The sequence below is a fragment of the Bombina bombina genome, chromosome 4 (genome assembly GCF_027579735.1).
Source record: "Bombina bombina isolate aBomBom1 chromosome 4, aBomBom1.pri, whole genome shotgun sequence".
Lineage (NCBI taxonomy): Eukaryota > Metazoa > Chordata > Amphibia > Anura > Bombinatoridae > Bombina > Bombina bombina.
Genome location: NC_069502.1, coordinates 403456043 through 403473318, shown reverse-complemented (window position 1 = coordinate 403473318; position 17276 = coordinate 403456043).

The window sequence follows — 17276 nt, the reverse complement described above, 5'->3', positions numbered from 1 at the left end:
AAGCAGGGTAAAAGAAGTGCAAACTGGTACTGCCGCCAACTGTTATGGCAAAAAAATGTTTTGAGTCTTGTGGACATTTCCTACCTTAAGCAGCTTCAAAACAACTTAAAGGTTCCACAGAGGGGAACCAGACCTGGTAACTGGTCTTATCCTAAACCAAATCTTAAACAAAGGCTTGACTTTCAGGAAGTCTCATGATACAAGACTGAAAGGGCAGAAACTTGGCCTTTAAGGGAACTTTAAGGGAACTGGCTAAGAAACCCATATCCAGTTTCTTCTGCAAAAAAAAAAAAAAAGAATTTTAGAAGTCTGAAAGAGCTCCAATTGTAATTATTAGACTCACACCAGGAAAGGAAAACTTTCCACACTGAATCAGTGTCTCATCTGAAAAAATCTGAGGCAAAATTGAGTTGAGATCTTGATAGAGGAAGGGACCTCGAGAGAGAAGGAAGACACCAAAGCTGGCTTGAGGACAATTGTACCAGATCTGTGTACCAAGTCTTTTGAGGCCAAGCAATTGCAAATATAATAACTGAGGCTCTTCCTGTCTATTATCCTCTATAGTAAAACAAAAGGAGGAAAGATGTACATCAAATTGAATGACCATGAAATCACTGGTGTATCTAATAGAGTCGCTTGTGGATCTCTCACAATACTGGGGTAGCTTGTAATTTAAGTGACAAGCCATAAGGTCTGTCTGCCCTTCCCCAAAATTCACAATATATCTTCTGATTTAAAGACCATTCACCAGAGTGAAGGTACTGATGACTGACTGAGGAAGTCCGCTTCCCAATTGTCAATGCCTGGAATGTGAATATCTGAAATCATTCAATGATGGCGGTCTGCCCAAGTCAGAATGCAGGCCACCTTTTTCATTGCTAAGGCACTTTGAGTATTACCTTGGTGATTGAAATAAGCCACTACTGTGACATTGACTAACTGAAACCTCAGAAAATACTCCAGTCTCCACTCTGGATAGCCCTGAAGATTGCATGGAGCTCTTAGAAGTCGATTGGAAATTTTGCGTCCCAAGGAGACTAAACTCTGAACTTTCTGAGAACTGCAGACTGTGTCCCAACCCAGCAGACTAGTGTACACGGTAAATACTACCCAATTCAGATGGAGGAAATCAAGATTGGTGAGTCTGCCACTAAGATAGAGAATGTTTTGCCTTGAAGTCTACAGAGCTCTTCTGAGACAGACTGTTGAAAACTCCATTGCACTGTTGCACCATTTGAAGCTGCTACCAATTAATTCCATGAAATAAAGTGTGTGGGAAGAAGAGTTTGATGGAGGAGAGCACAGGGCTTCTATAATTTGAGTTTGAGAGTATCTGTGAGAGAGAGCCTCATTGTTCAGTTTTTATAATGAAGCTCAAAAAGGCAATTCTGGTATATTGTAGTAGACAGCTTTTCGTGAGGTTGATTTTCCAACCGTGGGATCAAAGGAACTGAAGAAACTGTGTCCTAGATTACGAGTTTTGAGTTATGCCTCAAAAAGCCTCCTAACGCTGCTTTTTCCCTACCACTGGTATTACGAGTTTACGTAACGCCACCAAAATAACCATCGCCGCTCAAATTATTAACGTAAACCCAGAGCCAGTAGTTAATCATATACTGATAACAAAAACATCCATGAATCACTTCAAAAACATTACACTAAGTACACTTACACTCATACAAACATTACACAATATTTATTTTTCAGATTTTACCTTTTCAGGTCAAAATAGAACGGATCAAAGTTACGAGATCTCGGGTGTTTGAAAAAACCCCCCATACAAATCCATTTTCCATTGACTTACATAGAAAGACGGGAACATACACTCATATAGCTACATCTAACTACAAATATTATCACATACATACACAAATCGATACATACAAACAATATACAGCACACTACCTACACAAATCAGATTTTTATTAGGAAATAAACACGATTTAGCTACTTTTTCACACCAGAACATGACGTCACTCACTTTATGCTCATAACAAGTGTTGGATTTTATTTCTCAACAAATTCTTCTCCTCCATTGACTTCTATGGGGAAGACGTGCTCATGCAGATTTACCGAACGCATGTAAAATGCGTAGACTAGAAAACTAGTAATACCAGCGTTACAGTTGTGGAACTAACTCATTCTTTCTTGCGTTAGTCCCGCTATGACAAATAGATCAAGAAATTACTATTTCCCTATGGACTTATGGCTTTTTTTTTATGGCTTTTACATGTGTGAAATTCACTACAACATCAAATTGTTATATAAATTTACATTACATCAACTACAAATCACCATCACCAATACATCATTTTTAAATGGACAGAAAAATAATTTTTACATTTCATTATTCACAAACAGTAGACAATTGGAAACACGTCTCATTTACCTCTATTATAACATTTCATTTATTCAATTCATATGCTTGCATGAACAGTATAACTACATAGGCTCAGCACATGATCATTAATGGATGCACATACATGCCTTTTGTCATTGACTCATACATGTGCATTGATATTCTGGGGGGAAAACACATATAAACAATGAACACATTTACATCATACAACTACATTGGAAGGTTGCTTAACATTAGATTCTCTCTATGAATCATGAAACATAAAATATGGATTTACTGTCCCTTTAACATCACGATTCACTCAGAAAATACCATTAGGAATTACGTACAATAAGAACAGATCATTAGAAAATATTACAGCTGTCACTTTTTTGGAAGGAACAACAATGCTATACTGCTTTATATAAGTCAGCATATGTAGGAGAGAATCACCATACATACGTATATGTACCTAGCATCACACAACAACAAAGCACACATTTATCTTTTAATCAGCACACAAGAAGAATGTTTTAAAAATACAACACAATGAAGATTTGCTAACTAGACAGGAAGCTTGCTAATATGATGACGTCATTATAAGCTTCAACCATACAGATTACAGCATTAGAACTGTACCGCCCCTTTCAGAAGTTTCTCACTGAATACTACATATATGTAAACGAGAGTTTGGAAGATTTTCATTATTATTTCGATTTTAATGGGACGTGTAAAATATTGACATCTCGCCATTTTAATGGGACGTGTAAAATATTGACATCTCGCCAATCGCTTATATATAGAAGATTACAGATGTCACCTGTTACTTTATCGTTTAGAAACAATATTGCAGCAACATTGATCGATCAGATTCTATGCCATGTCTATGCACATTATACACAACTATGCACTTTCATTCATGTTAGCGTGGACGTGTGCTTTTTACTATAACATCGCGTTTAATAAGTATTTATTACGCATATGAACAAACATTACAAAGATGCACTGTATATGTTATATTTTACACTTTCACATTGCGATACATTGGGGGGAAACAAAATGTAAGCAAACACCGAAAAAAACGCCCACTTAGAAAGCATTCACGCCGCTCACATACAATCAAGTGTACACAATCAGCAATCATTACGAACACGCTACCATTGGACATATTGCACTAGAAATCCCCCAAACAACATGGCCAAAGCGTCCCTTGTGATTATATCAAATCGCTTTTGTGTTTTTGCATACCTTGTTACTCCTTGTGTGTTTGCTCTGCTGTTTGGCTTTGTGCTGCTTAGCTTGGCAAATATGGATAATCCTCAGTTAGTTGCTGCTGGTGCTGTTGCACGAGTGGTGTTCAATAGAATCAGACGGGTTTGGTGTCTCCAAGAGAGACGTAGGGCTCGTCTGGTTAGAGGTCCTTGTGTTCACAGGGTGAGGCCCACCTTGGATAACATGAGCAACTTCGAGGTTTATGACAAGTATAGGCTCAATCGCAAACAGCTCATTAGCCTTTACAATGTTTTTAAACCTCAAATGGAGCTACGTATACGTATGCGAACTGCAATCCCTGGCATGACCAAGATGCTAAATTGCATATACGTCCTGGCCTCTGGGAGTTTTCAATCCGGAGAGGGGTACATGCATGGGCTGGCTCAGGGTACCTTCTCTGGGGTTTTTTACAACTTTCTGGACGCCATGGTACAAGTCAGTAAGCGTTACATAGGATACCCTCAAAATGATGGTGATTGGAGGCACCTGAAGAGGGAATTCTTTGCAATAGCTTGAATGCCCAATGTCTTGGGAGCAATAGATTGCACCCACATTGCGCTGCATGCTCCAGAAGATGACTTGCCCTTCAGAAATTGCAAACACTTCCATAGTCTGAACGTGTAGTTTGTTTGCGATGCACAGATGCGGATCATGCAGGTGTGTGCGAATTTCGGCGGGGCTTGTCATGATGCCCGCATCCTCAGACAGTCGTCCCTGTGGCGGCAGTTTGAGGGCAGACAGTTTCCCCCTGGGTGACTCGTTGGTGAGTACTTGTGCACAACATGGTTAATTAGTTAGACAATTGCCACTGTAGTCTTCAAAAACAGTTGTGTTTGTGTAATGTGCAGCTCTATGATGCAATTTAACCATTTCTTTTTCTTTTAGCAAATGTCTGGTTTATGCAAAATACGCATATGTAGCATGTCCTAGCTTAAATGGGCAAATAGAGAATGCGCTTTAACCATGTAATTGTCTCATTCTGCAAATGTCTAGTTTTAGCTCGAAACAGATATGTAGCATGTCTTAGCTTAAATGGGCAGCTCTAGGATGCAATTTAACCATTTCTTTTAGCAAATGTCTGGTTTCTGTGAAATACGCATATGTAGCATGTCCTAGCTTAAATGGGCAGATAGACAATGCGCTTTAACCATGTAATTGTCTCTTTCCGCAAATGTCTAGTTTTAGCTCCAAACAGATATGTAGCATGTCTTAGCTTAAATGGGCAGCTCTAGGATGCAATTTAACCATTTCTTTTTCTTTTAGCAAATGTCTACTTTATGCAAAATACGTATATGTAGCATGTCCTAGCTTAAATGGGCAGATAGAAAATGCGCTTTAACCATGTAATTGTCTCTTTCCGCAAATGTCTAGTTTTAGCTCCAAACAGATATGTAGCATGTCTTAGCTTAAATGGACAGCTCTAGGATGCAATTTAACCATTTCTTTTTCTTTTAGCAAATGTCTGCTTTATGCAAAATACGCATATGTAGCATGTCCTAGCTTAAATGGGCAGATAGATAATGCGCTTTAACCATGTAATTGTCTCTTTCCGCAAATGTCTAGTTTTAGCTCCAAACAGATATGTAGCATGTCTTAGCTTAAATGGGCAGCTCTAGGATGCAATTTAACCTTTTTTTTTCTTTAAGCAAATGTCTGCTTTATGCGAAATACGCATATGTAGCATGTCCTAGCTTAAATGGGCAGATAGAGAATACGCTTTAACCATGTAATTGTCTCTTAGCTTAAATGGGCAGCTCTAGGATGCAATTTAACCATTTCTTTTTCTTTTAGCAAATGTCTGCTTTATGCAAAATACGCATATGTAGCATGTCCTAGCTTAAATGGGCAGATAGATAATGCGCTTTAACCATGTAATTGTCTCTTTCCGCAAATGTCTAGTTTTAGCTCCAAACAGATACGTAGCATGTCTTAGCTTAAATGGGCAGCTCTAGGATGCAATTTAACCATTTTTTTTTTTTAGCAAATGTCTGGTTTATGCGAAATATGCATATGTAGCATGTCCTAGCTTAAATGGGAAAAAAGAGAATGCGCTTTAACCATGTAATTGTCTCTTTCCGCAAATGTCTAGTTTTAGCTCCAAACAGATATGTAGCATGTCTTAGCTTAAATGGGCAGCTCTAGGATGCAATTTAACCATTTCATTTTCTTTTAGCAAATGTCTGGTTTCTGCGAAACCATTTCTTTTTCTTTTAGCAAATGTCTGGTTTCTGTGAAATACGCATATGTAGCATGTCCTAGCTTAAATGGGCAGATAGAGAATACGCTTTAACCATGTAATTGTCTCTTTCCGCAAATGTCTAGTTTTAGCTCCAAACAGATATGTAGCATGTCTTAGCATAAATGGGCAGCTCTAGGATGCAATTTAACCATTTCTTTTTCTTTTAGCAAATGACTACTTTATGCAAAATACGTATATGTAGCATGTCCTAGCTTAAATGGGCAGATAGAAAATGCGCTTTAACCATGTAATTGTCTCTTTCCGCAAATGTCTAGTTTTAGCTCCAAACAGATATGTAGCACGTCTTAGCTTAAATGGGCAGCTCTAGGATGCAATTTAACCATTTCTTTTTCGTTTAGCAAATGTCTGCTTTATGCAAAATACGCATATGTAGCATGTCCTAGCTTAAATGGGCAGATAGAGAATACGCTTTAACCATGTAATTGTCTCTTTCCGCAAATGTCTAGTTTTAGCTCCAAACAGATATGTAGCATGTCTTAGCTTAAATGGGCAGCTCTAGGATGCAATTTAACCATTTCTTTTTCTTTTAGCAAATGTCTGCTTTATGTGAAATACGCATATGTAGCATGTCCTAGCTTAAATGGGCAGATAGAAAACGTGCTTTAACCATATAATTGTTTTTAAGAAAATGTTTATTTTAGGGGAGTTTCGTGTACACAAATGAATTGTATTGTAATATAATAATTTTAACGATATTTTTAATTTTTGTCATTTTTTCTTTATTTATAGATGATTCGGGTTACATGAGCTGGCCTTGGCTCGTTACGCCGTTACGTAACCCCACGGATGAGGCCCAGGAGCGCTACAATCGGGCGCACAAGCGGACTAGAACTGTAGTGGAGAGGATGTTTGGGCTCCTCAAAATGAGACTAAGATGCCTGAACAGGCCCTCCAATACAGCCCTAGTAATGTGGTGAAGATTGTTATAGCCTGCAGCGTCCTGCATAACATTGCGCAGCGGGCTGGGATGCTGCAGGCCGTGCAGGCACCCCGAGCCCTCCTCCAAGATTAGGAGGACGACCCTGTTCTAGAGGGGCCATTCCGGGACGAAGGGCTCAATGTCAGAGCAAACATCATCAACCGCCACTTCAGATGGTAAATACTAGAAGTTATATAGTAGTATTGTGAATATGTGTGAATTTTACTGAAATGAAAAGTAGAGAATTGTGCAAACATGTTAGGATTGTTCATCAAATTATTTAAAAAAAATATATATTTTATTATTATTATTATTATTAATATTATTATAGGTAATTTATACATCAGATGATTCTGGCATTGGGTCCTGTAATGACTTCGCCACCTGGTTTTCAATGATAATATCAGATGGTAAGTATAAACAATGTATGGACTGGGGTGGTGGGAATTTTGCACAATCAGCCATCATATGACATACATTTTAAAATGTAGTATTTAGTTTACACATTACTAGATTTTTGGATACTCCGAAAGGGATCCTCTAGCAATACTATATGCTTCCAAGTCATATTCAAAGTCATACATCAGAGGTTAGGTCTGCACAATGTATGACTCATCTTCACACTTGATTGATAGAACATAACACAATATGTTACACACGCTTAGTAAGCTAGTGATATAAATAGTTTGAGAAATGGGGGGGGGGGTGCAGAACTAAGTCACACACTTCTATTAATATTTAGATTTACACTTTTTTGCCATTAGGGAGATGACTTCAGCTAAAGACTGAAAGTGAAGAATTCAAGACTGAAAGTGAAGAATCCCAGACTGAAAGTGAAGAATCCCAGACTGAAAGTGAAGAATACCAATGTGATCATGTCTGTGGCATTGTCTTTCAAATGTGCTGACCTTGAAAACCATACAAAGACATGTTCACATGGTAAAAATTGATATGCATTATTTTGTCTAATTTTAAATGCCAATGTGTAATTCAACTATTGATTAGACAACATAATGGGATTAATTTCAAATTATGGATAGATATAGATGTCAAGTATGAACCTGATTTTAATATCAAGACAAAAAAAAACGTTAGAGCATAGACACAAGATGATTTAACAATTATTAGATTTCATGAATATGTTAAGACATGTGTTCATTAAATAACCTAAATGACTAATGTTTTTAATATTTCTTTTCTTTCTTTTTCAGAGTTTCATCTGTGATGAATTTCCTTTTTTTGTCAATAAATTTATTCTCATTCTATATATTTTTCTAATTAATTTTTTAAAATACATATTCTTAGAGACATATCTCACAGTAAGATAAGAAGAAATATATCCATCGAATATTCTGACATGTAAACCAAATATTAGTCCCATGACTATTAAAGTAATCTATTTTACAAGCACATGCCTGATATCATATATACTAATTTTGTTTTATGTATTGAATGAAAAATATAAACACAGCTTATTCAGATAATGTTGAAGTCAAGTATCTTACAAAATTTAAGTTGGAGTTAAATACATCTATCTATGCTTTTATTGTGTGATTTATAGATGTTAAAATCATAAAATGTTTATGACAAGGATATGTATTATAAATTATACATAACAACTTTGTTCATTTCACTTTTAAGAAATTAAAGTGTTTAACTTACATTAAAGTGACAGTGTAGTTGAATCTTAGATTTACATTCTAATCGCTATAATCTTTCTTAGGTATCCAGCTCTAGGATGCAATTTAACCATTTCTTTTTCTTTTAGCAAATGTCTGGTTTATGCAAAATACGCATATGTAGCATGTCCTAGCTTAAATGGGCAAATAGAGAATGCGCTTTAACCATGTAATTGTCTCTTTCCGCAAATGTCTAGTTTTAGCTCCAAACAGATATGTAGCATGTCTTAGCTTAAATGGGCAGCTCTAGGATGCAATTTAACCATTTCTTTTCCTTTTAGCAAATGTCTGGTTTCTGCGAAATACGCATATGTAGCATGTCCTAGCTTAAATGGGCAGACAGAGAATGCGCTTTAACCATGTAATTGTCTCTTTCCGCAAATGTCTAGTTTTAGCTCCAAACAGATATGTCGCATGTCTTAGATTAAATGGGCAGCTCTAGGATGCAATTTAACCATTTCTTTTTCTTTTAGCAAATGTCTGCTTTATGCAAAATACGCATATGTAGCATGTCCTAGCTTAAATGGGCAGATAGAGAACGTGCTTTAACCATATAATTGTTTTTAAGAAATTTTTTATTTTAGGGGAGTTTCGTGTACACAAATGAATTGTATTTTAATATAATAATTTTAACGATATTTTTAATATTTGTCATTTCTTCATTATTTATAGATGATTCTGGTTACATGAGCTGGCCTTGGCTCATTACGCCGTTACGTAACCCCACGGATGAGGCCCAGGAGCGCTACAATTGGGCGCACAAGCGGACTAGGGCTGTAGTGGAGAGGATGTTTGGGCTCCTCAAAATGAGACTAAGATGCCTGGACAGGCCCTCCAATACAGCCCTAGTAAGGTGGTGAAGATTGTTATAGCCTGCAGCGTCCTGCATAACATTGCTCAGCGGGCTGGGATGCTGCAGGCCATGCAGGCGCCCCGAGCCCTCCTCCAAGATGAGGAGGATGACCCTGTTCTAGAGGGGCCATTCCGGGACGAAGGGCTCAATGTCAGAGCAAACATCATCAACCGCCACTTCAGATAGTAAATACTAGAAGTTATATAGGAGTATTGCGAATATGTGTGAATTTTAGGGAAATGAGAAGTAGAGAATTGTGCAAACATGTTAGGATTGTTCATCAAATGATTTAAAAAATATATATATTTTATTATTATTATTATTATTATTATTATTATTATAGGTAATTTATACATCAGATGATTCTGGCATTGGGTCCTGTAATGACTTCGCCACCTGGTTTTCAATGACAATATCAGATGGTAAGTATAAACAATGTATGGACTGGGGGTGGCAGGAATTTTGCATACATTTTAAAATGTAGTATTTAGTTTACACATTACTAGATTTTTGGATACACCGAAAGGGATCCTCTAGCAATACTATACAGGGAGTGCAGAATTATTAGGCAAATGAGTATTTTGACCACATCATCCTCTTTATGCATGTTGTCTTACTCCAAGCTGTATAGGCTCAAAAGCCTACTACCAATTAAGCATATTAGGTGATGTGCATCTCTGTAATGAGAAGGGGTGTGGTCTAATGACATCAACACCCTATATCAGGTGTGCATAATTATTAGGCAACTTCCTTTCCTTTGGCAAAATGGGTCAAAAGAAGGACTTGACAGGCTCAGAAAAGTCAAAAATAGTGAGATATCTTGCAGAGGGATGCAGCACTCTTAAAATTGCAAAGCTTCTGAAGCGTGATCATCGAACAATCAAGCGTTTCATTCAAAATAGTTAACAGGGTCGCAAGAAGCGTGTGGAAAAACCAAGGCGCAAAATAACTGCCCATGAACTGAGAAAAGTCAAGCGTGCAGCTGCCAAGATGCCACTTGCCACCAGTTTGGCCATATTTCAGAGCTGCAACATCACTGGAGTGCCCAAAAGCACAAGGTGTGCAATACTCAGAGACATGGCCAAGGTAAGAAAGGCTGAAAGACGACCACCACTGAAGAAGACACACAAGCTGAAACGTCAAGACTGGGCCAAGAAATATCTCAAGACTGATTTTTCTAAGGTTTTATGGACTGATGAAAAGAGAGTGAGTCTTGATGGGCCAGATGGATGGGCCCGTGGCTGGATTGGTAAAGGGCAGAGAGCTCCAGTCCGACTCAGACGCCAGCAAGGTGGAGGTGGAGTACTGGTTTGGGCTGGTATCATCAAAGATGAGCTTGTGGGGCCTTTTCGGGTTGAGGATGGAGTCAAGCTCAACTCCCAGTCCTACTGCCAGTTTCTGGAAGACACCTTCTTCAAGCAGTGGTACAGGAAGAAGTCTGCATCCTTCAAGAAAAACATGATTTTCATGCAGGACAATGCTCCATCACACACGTCCAAGTACTCCACAGGGTGGCTGGCAAGAAAGGGTATAAAAGAAGAAAATCTAATGACATGGCCTCCTTGTTCACCTGATCTGAACCCCATTGAGAACCTGTGGTCCATCATCAAATGTGAGATTTACAAGGAGGGAAAACAGTACACCTCTCTGAACGGTGTCTGGGAGGCTGTGGTTGCTGCTGCACTCAATGTGGATGGTGAACAGATCAAAACACTGACAGAATCCATGGATGGCAGGCTTTTGAGTGTCCTTGCAAAGAAAGGTGGCTATATTGGTCACTGATTTGTTTTTGAATGTCAGAAATGTATATTTGTGAATGTTGAGATGTTATATTGGTTTCACTGGTAAAAATAAATAATTGAAATTGGTATATATTTGTTTTTTGTTAAGTTGCCTAATAATTATGCACAGTAATAGTCACCTGCACACACAGATATCCCCCTAAAATAGCTATAACTAAAAACAAACTAAAAACTACTTCCAAAACTATTCAGCTTTGATATTAATGAGTTTTTTGGGTTCATTGAGAACATGGTTGTTGTTCAATAATAAAATTAATCCTCAAAAATACAATTTGCCTAATAATTCTGCACTCCCTGTATGCTTCCAAGTCATATTCAAAGTCATACATCAGAGGTTAGGTCTGCACAATGTATGACTCATCTTCACACTTGATTGATAGAATATAACACAATATGTTACACACGCATAGTAAGCTAGTGATATAAATAGTTTGAGAAATGGGGGAGGGATGCAGAACTAAGTCACACACTTATATTAATTTTTAGATTTACACTTTTTTTGCCATTAGGGAGATGACTTCATCTAAAGACTGAAAGTGAAGAATTCAAGACTGAAAGTGAAGAATCCCATACTGAAAGTGAAGAATCCCAGACTGAAAGTGAAGAATACCAATGTGATCATGTCTGTGGCATTGTCTTTCAAATGTGCTGACCTTGAAAACCATACAAAGACACGTTCACATGGTAAAAATTGATATGCCTTATTTTGTCTAATTTTAAATGCCAATGTGTAATTCAACTATTGATTAGACAACATAATGGGATTAATTTCAAATTATGGATAGATATAGATGTCAAGTATGAACCTGTTTTTAATATCAAGACAAAAAAAATGTTAGAGCATAGACACAAGATGATTTAACAATTATTAGATTTCATGAATATGTTAAGACATGTGTTCATTAAATAACCTAAATGACTAATGTTTTTAATATTTCTTTTCTTTCTTTTTCAGAGTTTCATCTGTGATGAATTTCCTTTTTTTTTGTCAATAAATTTAATTTCATTCTATATATTTTTCTAATTATTTTTTAAAATACATATTATTTGAGACATATCTCTATCACAGTAAGATAAGAAGAAATATATCCATTGAATATTCTGACATGTAAACCAAATATTAGTCCCATGACTATTAAAGTAATCTATTTTACAAGCACATGTCTGATATCAAATATACTAATTTTGTTTTATGTATTGAATGAAAAATATAAATACAGCTTATTCAGATAATGTTGAAGTCAAGTATCTTACAAAATTTAAGTTGGAGTTAAATACATCTATCTATGCTTTTATTGTGTGATTTATAGATGTTAAAATCATAAAATGTTTATGACGAGGATATGTATTATAAATTATACATAACAACTTTGTTCATTTCACTTTTAAGAAATTAAAGTGTTTAACTTACATTAAAGTGACAGTGTAGTTGAATCTTAGATTTACATTCTAATCGCTATAATCTTTCTTAGGTATCCAAAAACATTCTTACACTAAATATAGGTTATTCGGCTTTAATTATTTTTAAGGTAATATGTTAGAAATTATCTTTAAATAAAACGTAAGTTAATTTCACATTTATACCAAGCTAGTTATTGTATGCCATATTGATTACTTTTTAGCTCTAATGTAGTTATTTGAAGGGTCAGTTAACTATAGATATATCAAAAGATAATTTCTAACAATTATACTCCTTACCTGTTGTATAGATATTGCATATCTATAGGTATTTCCATTCCCTTTTAGTTAGTATTTCTACAATGTTAACTCCACATATTCCTAAGGGTTTTGTCCTTAAACGGACATTTAAACAAAACTTTTATTTAATGATTCAGAGAGATAATACAACTCTTTTCAAACAACATTTAATTTTACTTCTATTATCTAATTAGATTCAGTCTTTAGATATCCTTTGTTAAAGAAATAGCAATGCAGATGGGTTAGACAATGACACAAGGCATCTATGTGCAGCCACCAATCAGCAGCAACAGAGCCTATCTAGATATGATTTTCAGGAAAGAATATCAAGTGATAAAAGCTAATGAGATAATCAAACTAAATTTGACATTGTTTTAACATTGTATTATCAATCAAAATCAGGAAAGAACATATAGCTTAATGTCCCTTTAAGGTAAAGTTGTATAAATACAGCCATTGGAAGATAGTTCATTCACAGTGGGGCAAACAATACAGAAGGTAATACAAATATGCTTTATTCTCCTGTTATCCTAAGTTAGAGAAATGGAGATGCATAGGTTTATGATCATCAAAGCATTATTGGGAAATATCTACTTATTTGTGGGTGGCCAACAATGTATATTTACAATGTTTATACAGCTGTATTTTGATCAAGTTCAAGATTGTATATTAGCTCATTAAAGGGACGGTAATTCAAAAGCGTTTCTTTCAGGATTCCTAAATAAAATATAATTTTAAACATTAAAATGTCATTATATAATCGATTTTAATTCATTCTTTTGATATTATTTCCTTTACAACCATATCTAGATATGCTCAGTAGCTGAAGATTGGTGGATGCACAGAGATGCCATGTGTGATTGGCTCAACCATGTGCATTGCCATTTCTTCTGTAAAGGATATATAAGAAAGAATAATTTAAATCGATTGAGTTACATTTTAAATTATAAAAATGTATTCTCTCTCCGGATCATTTTAAGAAAATATTTGTGTGTAATGTCCCTTTAAAAATAAAGACGCCATTGCACAATAACATATGTGAGCAGTTCAGACAAATACAAGCTCGAGGTTTATTTACTAATAATGAACAAATGTGTAGTTTAAAATTTCTAAACAGATTATCCAAGTTCCGGCCATTATAAATACAAATGACGCATTTCTGAAATATAGCGTGGGAAACGTATCTTGCAACATGAGATTTGCATATTTAAAAATTCTAGTCTAATGCCACGCAATAGCACACAATCGATGTGCATTATAAATACATTTAATAGAGCAATGTCAATATTTCACAATAAGTTATTTATTAAACAATAAATACATACAATGTTTACTTTTTATTAATAAAAATTATTTGTATTAAATAACCTGATCGATATTAAACATCAAAATGTGTAAAACATTTACTAATGTGACTGGATTATATTTACTAAAAATCAAATGTAAACTTAATATCTTAATATTTAACGGATCATGTATATTAAATCTGCGTCACACATATCCGCATAACAGTCCCATGAATTACAAATAAGTCTACATGAAAAATGTAGTAACAGCAGTATGTGTATGGAAGTTACTAAGTTACTAAGATATGAAACATTAAGGAATGGCCAATCAGAGTTCATCACACAAACATAACTTGAGTCAGTATGGTCTCACAGACATGATAACAAAATTTCAATATTTTATCCAATCAGATGTACAGATACCATGTCCCATGGTGCATCTCATGTTTACTTCACCATATAAAAGTCCATTACACGTTGCCATTTTTGTCAGTTCTCTAATGCCTGCTTGCAGTTATATATATTATATATATATATATATATATATATATATATATATACCCACAACGCGGCAGGCATGACGTCTCCCAGGTTCACCAAGCCGGAGAGTGCAGCACTGGTCAACGCCATCGAGGACTTCTATCCGCAGCTGTTTGAGAACAAGAAGAAGTCGATGAAGCAGAGCAGTAAGAAGGCCCTCTGGGTGTCTATCACCAATGATGTTAATTTGGTGTGTGGCATTCAGAGGACCACGGATCAAATCATGCGGAGGTTCGGGGATATGAGGTTGCATCTAAGTAAGAACGTCAACCTCATAAGGGCCCGTTGGAGGGATGGAAAGAAAGTTCCACACGCACATAAACTGTACCTGCTAACTTATGAAGTGACTTTATGCGACCTCCTCAATCTCCGGGTCCCCCGCAGATTTAGATCCTCTCACTCCTCGGCTTCTTCTTCTTCCCTCCCAGCTGCTGGATCTGAAAGTCCTGACCCGGAGGCCAGTGCAGCTGCTTCTCCGTCCAGTGGCCCGGGAGATGAAAGTCGAGAGGCTGAACCAGGTCAATATCAGACTTCATATTATATATTAATATTTGAGTAGATATTTAAGCAATGTGTATATAGTCATATATTCAACCTATATAGATCTCACAACACACACTACATATGATGTTTAGTTATCTGAATTTAGATTCGTCACACATGAAATAGGAATGATGTTTCTTGCGCTCTCAAGAATATGCGTCACAGAGCTAAAATGGTATTGCGCATCCGTGAAATCCCTGTCATCCGCCATTTCATACATTGACTATTGAATCATACCACAGTTCAAAATATTAATTGTTATCATTCAATATTAACAAATATACGATTGGAATCTCGTAATACACCCAATTGGAAATATATTTGAAGTCTTTAGAAATGATACTCATCACACTACTATATCCAAATCAATTCAGAATCATGGATGCGCAATTCCGCTTTGAATCAATGCGCAATGATCACAAAAGATAGAATTGCGCACACACGTGAACATGTGTTTGCTGTAACAGTGGCATTGCTTGAGACATGTTGGTCAAAACACGGATGCACAATTCCGCTTTGAATCATTGCGCAATGATCACGAAAGATAGAATTGCGCACACTCGTGAACCTGTGTTTGCTGTAACAGTGGCATAACTTTAGACTTGTTAAAATGTATACGTTAATTAGTATATATGTGAAGAATACAGTATCCTTATTTACAATATTCTACATTATAAAAACTATACTAGCAAGATCAAATAAAAATTGAACAATCTCTATCAATTGACAATGCAAGAAGACACAAAATGACTTAAAGCAACAGTCAACAACATAAAAGATAGAAAATAAGAATACATGATCTCTTTATTTATACATTCATTTAGTAAACAATGAACTCAGGTGAATACAAATATAATTTTAGTTTGTCAATTAGAATATAAAAATCTGATTGTTCATGTCCATGGCCTGATTTGTATTAATGATGTCCAATCCTGATTGAATATTTTACAGATATGGATGTTGTTGCTGGAACCTCGAGCCCGTGTTTGTCACATCCATTCACATTGATCTATATTTATAGGGATACTCTAATTCTCTTTTCTTGTTATTTTGAAAGAAGAATCACAAATCAGAGTTGGGATTCCATTGTAATCCAAATCAATTCAATTTATGAGTATTTGAAGATATTCCTTTGATTCTTGATATCTTCATTTTAATGTAATCTTAGGGTTATGCCCATTTAATATTCTGCCCAGGGATAGTCACAGACAAAGGCTGTGGTGGACATTTTCCAAAGTACAGACCTTAGTGAAGGACACCAAGTTACATTTGAAATTAAAAATATTATTTTATAGTGCTAATGCAGATACCACCGATCCTATAACCAGCCCTCCTCTGGCTATACCCATGAGCCAGTGTCACTAATGTGTCATTATATAGTGCTGGGTGTTATTTTACTGATGCAGATACCAATGATCCTATAGCAAGCCCTCCTCTGGCTATACCCATGTGCCAGTGTCACTACTGTGTCATTATATAGTGCTGGGTGTTATTATACTGATACAGAGACCACTGATTCTATAACCATCCCTCCTCTGGCTATACCCATGAGCCAGTGTCACTACTGTGTCTTTGTATAGAGCTGGGTGTTATTATACAGATGCAGATACACATCCAGTATTTCACTCAGGCTTTATTTATTCCATAACTTATCACCCAATATCGCTAGCAGTCTCTTGAAAAGCCACTAACTTTATTCACACTACATATTTGTTGTATTCCTTTTATTTAATCAGAAAGAAAAGATATAATAAGGTTGTGGCGGACACTGCAAGGGCTAGTCACGGACACCAGTGTCCGTGTATGGACACCTTGCCTATCCCTGATTCTGCCCCTGGGTAGTGTTTTACATTTTTTGTCTACATTTAGACAACATTTTAGGAAAAGGGAGGGTGTCTCACAGCGCCCTCTCTGTATATTTCCTTCAAGCTCCTTAAAGTCAAGATACCTAGTATATTTTGGAATTAGTTAGAATGATTGTAGGATCTAGGGAGCGCCTCGGATTGGGCGAAGGATATTGAAATGATAAACTAGTATAAATAGTACACAATTGATTAAATGTAAATTAAGTAACTAAAGTATATAG